General features: G+C 35.7%; 1 non-coding gene across 1 annotated transcript; it reads left to right on the forward strand.

Moving 5' to 3' along the window:
• The first annotated feature begins 1,028 nt into the window (after window positions 1-1,028).
• Window positions 1,029-1,135, forward strand: LOC141722883 (small nucleolar RNA R71). Its single transcript, XR_012575881.1, has one exon. It is a non-coding gene; the product is annotated as a small nucleolar RNA R71 (small nucleolar RNA).
• Window positions 1,136-5,747: the final 4,612 nt, after the last annotated feature.

The following is a 5,747-nucleotide window of genomic DNA, read 5'->3' on the forward strand; positions in this document are numbered from 1 at the left end:
TCTGAAGTCTTTTAGGATATGGAGGAGGCGGATAGACTGGTTTATCTCCTGTATTTTTCTCAGGAGTAGTGTTTTCATTAGAAGTCTTCTTCGTTTCCGCTTTGACCCCCTTCTGATCAGCTGTTTTCTCAGGAATTGCATTTTCTGAAGCTGGCCGCTTGATATGGGCGCGGGCGCGCCCACCTTCTGGTGAAATTTTTCATATTCTTCGATTTGCTGATTTTTAGGGCTAGCGACCTTTCCAGACCTCAAGGTGATTGCCTTCAACTGTTCCTTGACTTCCCTCTTGCCTGGATTAGCTTCTGTATCACTAGGAAGAGTTCCTTGTGGTCGGTTCAATAAATTATTGGCAATTTGCCCTATTTGATTCTCCAGAGTTTTGAATTAAACCGCTTGGCTTTTGCACATTAGCCTCAACTCCTTCAATTCAAATTTTCATTCGAAGATGGACCTGCACCTCCATGAGATTGTTGTTGCATTCCCTGTGGCTGAAATTTTCGCCTTGGTGCAAATTATTGCTGAAAACCAAGAGGATTGAAAGGCTTGTTTCTAAACTGCTGATAAGGCTGTTGCATACCACCCTGATTATTGCTCCAGCTGAAGTTAGGATGGTTGCGGTTGTTAGGATGATAAGTGGCAGGAACTGGTTGCTGCGACCTCTGAAAGTTACTTATAAACTGAGCTGATTCACTAGATATAGCACATTGCCGCGTCACATGCGAACCTGCACAAAGCTCACAAACACTAGTTATCTGATGAACACCATAGTTGGTCAAAGAATCAACCTTCATAGTCAACGCTTTGAGCTGAGCAGTGATAGCCCATCAACCTCCAGAATTCCTGCTACCTTGCTTTGTGGTTGTCTTCGAGTTGGATTCTGATATTCATTAGCGGCCATCATCTCAATTAGCTCATAAGCTTCCTCATAGCTCTTAGCCCATAAAGCTTCACCTGATGCTACATCGAGCATAGGTCTTGACTGTGTTCCCAAACCAATATAAAAGCAATTTATCACCATCCAGTCAGGCATTCCATGATGAGGACACTTCCTAAGCATTTCCTTGTAGCGCTCCCAGGCTTCACATAGAGATTCACCTAATTGCTGCATAAATTAAGTAAGAGCATTCCTGATGCAGCTATCTTTGCCATAAGAAAGAATTTTGTAAGAAATTACTGAGCAAGATCCTCCCATGTCGCAATAGAACCTGGTGGTAGAGAGTGCAACCAACTCTTAGCTTTATCCCTCAGAAAAAATGGGAAAAGTCTCAGTTTCACAGCATCTTCAGAAATATTGTTGAATTTGAAGGTGTCGCAGATCTAGATGAAATCCCTAATGTGCATATTGGGATCTTCCGTTGGAGAACCCTCAAACTGGATTGAATTTTGTACCATTTGAATCATGCCAGGCTTGATTTCAAAGGTATTAGTTGCAATGGCTGGTCTAACAATGCTAGACTGAATGTCATTGATTTTCGGTTGAGAATAATCCTTCAACGCTTTCGTTTCTGCTATTCGTTCTCCCATTGCAACAAAAAATTCATTTTCAACTTTTTTTAACTTCTTCGAAAACTTATTTTTCCTCTTCTTCAACTTCGTCTAGTGTTTCCTTACGAGATTGAGAACGTGTCCGCATACACGCTCTTTAGAGTACCTGAAACACACGAACAAAGTAAACCTTTTAAGAAAATAATCTGAGTTAGTGAACTTTAACGACCACTGATGACAAGCACATAAACTAAATTTAACACCGGTCCCTGGCAACGGCACCAAAAACTTGTTCGCACAAAACCACGCAAGCGTACGCGATCACAAGTAGTATAAGATTAAGTTAAGTACGTTCCCACAGAGACTGGTTTAAACAGAATATGCACTTATGCAACAATGTATGGTTATTATTCACTGCTTAGACATGTATCAATTTTGAGTTGATTAACTAATTAAAGTGATTATATTATCATGCATTAACTAAGAGAATAAAAATGATTTACTTATATGAGATAAAATATGGGATTCTAACTTTATTAAATACTTCATTCAGAGTTTATGCCTTTAATCTTAGCATGTGATGGTGATGAAAACTAATCAGATAACACGAAATTAGTATATGCTATCTTTCGATATACGTATACCCTACTACTAAACATCCAAAAATAAGATAGAAGTTGAGAAGAAACCAATTATGCTTAGACCCTATATGTCTATAAGATTTGAAAACATAATGGTGTAATGAGCAAGTTATCTATTGAGATTACATTAGGCAGCATAAGATGGTTAAAATTACACTATGAATCATGCATGACAACATAGAAAAACCTATGCTAGCATGGCAAGTTTTAAACCTCTATATCCACTTTCGCTTCAATAAAGATTAACAAACAACTTAGATGTTAGCTACACATCTAAGAAGAATAAGTACAACCATACTAGGAAATCATAAATCACCACACACTAACGATTTAGAACAATCAACTATTGAAATCCATAAATAAATTCGCTAGAACCCCATGGAAATGATTAGTTCATGATTGAACATATCATCATCATGGGTTCCAATAAAAACATGATAATAAATAAGTTTAGAATACTACGGGATAATATAAAAGTACTAGGGTTTAGAAAAAATAAAAAACAAGCATCCAAAAGTATCGCCTAAATCGAAGAATATAAAATTGAAAACTAAATCTTCTTCTCCTTAGTCGTCTTGTGTGTTTTAGGTCTTCTTTATGTTCTCCCTGGCTTTCTTGTTCTTAAAAACGTCTTCTTTTATTTACATATATAGCCTTGGTTGACTTGGACTCTCGCAATAACCAAATTATAATCAAAGCAAGATTCTGCAGAATTTGGTTGGCGCGGGCGCACTCTGTGTCTGACAAATAGGGTGCGGGCGCGCCTGCTTTCTGTAGAATTTCTGCAGCTTTCTTCTTTTTGCGTTCCGTCCTTCTTACGAAGTTCCACGACTTCTTCCCTGATCTCTTATCAAAATATAATCATTTAAAAGCTCATTTCCACCTCTGACTAGTGCCCTGCAATGAATCAACACAAAACACATCAAAAACACCAAATACTTGAGTCCAAAACACCAACTTAAGCCTATATGAAGTGTTCCAAGTAGATATAAAATCCACTTATCAGTAGGGACGCCCAAAGCCATGTTGACATCACCCTCAGAAATCTCCACTTGTTAGCCCTTGATTGAACAGTTTACAAAGATTGAGGCAGCCTGATTATCAAGCACCACTATCCTGGTCATAGCTGTAGTCCAGAAATCCCTTAGAACATCCAAGTAGAGTATGAGATTTGTAGTAAGAGCCCCCACAAGGTATGTCTCTGACAGAAACTTCACAAAGCTTTTAAAATCTTCAGGAGCCTGGTTTGCATCTAAGAATGCAAGAAAGTTGGTTTCCTTTGGGATAAAGGGTACAATAGTGTTTGATGCCATTGATTAATATTTGAGGTTTAGTGGGTAAGAGAAATTTAAGAGAAAGAGTTCGAAATGAGAGAGAAATCGGTTTGGATTTGAGAGTTCTAGGTGACTTAGAGTTCTCGAAAGCGTAAAGAACTGTATGTATAGATGTCTGAGTGACTGAGTATTTATAGTAAAAGCAAATGACTTATCAAGAACTCAAAAATAAATGTTTGGAATTTGCTTATCGAGAAGTCATTGTGAAGAGTGAATTACATATCGATGAGTCATTTTAATTTACTATTTTAGAGAACTAAAATTGACTTGTCAAAATGTCACATGAATACTCAGTTTGTCCAACGTGGACTGAATTATTTCTAATTTTTATTTAAATAAATCAAAATAAAATCAGAATGATTTTTTCAAAAGTATTTTACCAAAATAATTTATTAAATTAAATTATCTCAGTTCTGAGTTATTTATAAGTCTAAAATTGTACTTGTAGAGAACTCTGTAAGTTAACACTTATAGAGAACTCTAAAATGACTTATCAATAAGTATAATGAAGCTTATCGAGAAGTCCCTCAAGAAGTCAGGAAATTGACTTATTGAGAACTCACTATAAAAGTCTTAAAATGACTTGTCGATAAGTTAGTTAGACTTATCGAGAACTCAGTTCTCTACATACTTTTGATTTCTTCGATTCTGCCTTGTGCTAATTTTACATATTGAAAATGCAAATCAACATTTGGACAGTTTTCTTAGAATTGAAAAATTCCAAGCTAAATTTTGAATATTGAAAAATAATTATGCAGAGTTTTCTGAAATATTTATAATTCATTTTCCATTTAATTTCCAATTAAATCAAATTAATTTTAATTTATTAGAAATTAATCTGCTGTAAAACATTTAGCTGAGTTCTTGCCCTTAGGATGAAGAATTAAACATTCCTATTTCACCAACAAGCCTGGTGAAAGTTGTTTCATCCAAAGGTTTAGTAAAAATGTCAGCTAACTATTTTTCTGTAGGAACAAAAATGAGCTCAATGGTACCATTGCATCATGTTCTCTAATAAAATGGTAACTTACATCAATGTGCTTTGTTCTAGAATGATTAACTGGATTAGCCACAATTGATGTAGTACTAGTTTTGTCACACATAATTGGAATTTTGTCTAACACTAGGCCATAATCCATTAACTGATTTCTAATCCAAAGCACTTGAGCACAACAACTTCCAACATCTATGTATTCAGCCTCAGCTGTGGAAGTTGACACATATTGTTGTTTCTTGCTATACTAGGATACAAGTCTTTGTCCAAGAAACTGACAGCTTCTACTAGTGCTCTTTTAATCAATTCTGCATCCATCAAAATCTGCATCTGTATATTCAACTGCTTCAAAACCAGTTCCCTTAGGATACCATAATCCCAAGTTTGGAGTTCCCTTCAAATATCTGAAAATTCTCTTTACATCCATCAAATGTGATTCTTTTTTATTGGCTTGAAATCTTGCACATAAACATGTTACAAACATGATGTCTGGTCTACTTGCAGTTAAGTACAACGAAGATCCAATCATTCCTCTATACCTTGAGATATCTACACTTTTTCCCTTTTTATCTTCATCTGACTTGGTAGATGTAGACATAGGTGTAGATGCAGGTGAACAATCAACTATACCAAACTTTTTTAACAAATCCTTGACATACTTAATTTGGTTGATGAAGATTCCATCACTTCTTTGGTTGACTTGAAGTCCAAGGAAGTAACTTAATTCTCCCATCATACTCATTTCATATTCACTCTGCATGAGCTTTGAGAATCTTTGACATAATTTTTCATTTGTAGAACCAAAAATAATATCATCCACATAGATCTAAATTGGGATCATATCATCACCATGCTTCTTGTTGAAAAGAGTCTTGTCAATAGTACCTCTAGTGAATCCATGCTTAATAAAAAATTCTGACAATGTATCATACCAAGCTCTAGGTGCTTATTTTAGTTCATAGAGAGCCTTTAGTAACTTGTATATAAAATTTGAAAATTCTGGATCTTCAAAGCCAGGTGGCTGTTGCACATAAACTTCTTATTCCAACTCACCATTAAGGAATGCACTCTTCACATCCATTTAATATACCTTGAAATTGGAGTGTGCAGCAAATGCAAGAAAGATCCTTTTTACTTCAAGTCTTGCAACTGGAGCAAAAGTCTCATCATAATCAATTCCTTCCTTTTGCGAGTAGCCTTTTGCAGCCAACCTTGCTTTGTTTCTGGTGATAATTTTATTTTCATCCATTTTGTTCCTGAACACCCACTTTGTTCTAATTAAACTCCTGTTCT

Source organism: Apium graveolens, chromosome 4 (genome assembly GCF_009905375.1).
Source record: "Apium graveolens cultivar Ventura chromosome 4, ASM990537v1, whole genome shotgun sequence".
Lineage (NCBI taxonomy): Eukaryota > Viridiplantae > Streptophyta > Magnoliopsida > Apiales > Apiaceae > Apium > Apium graveolens.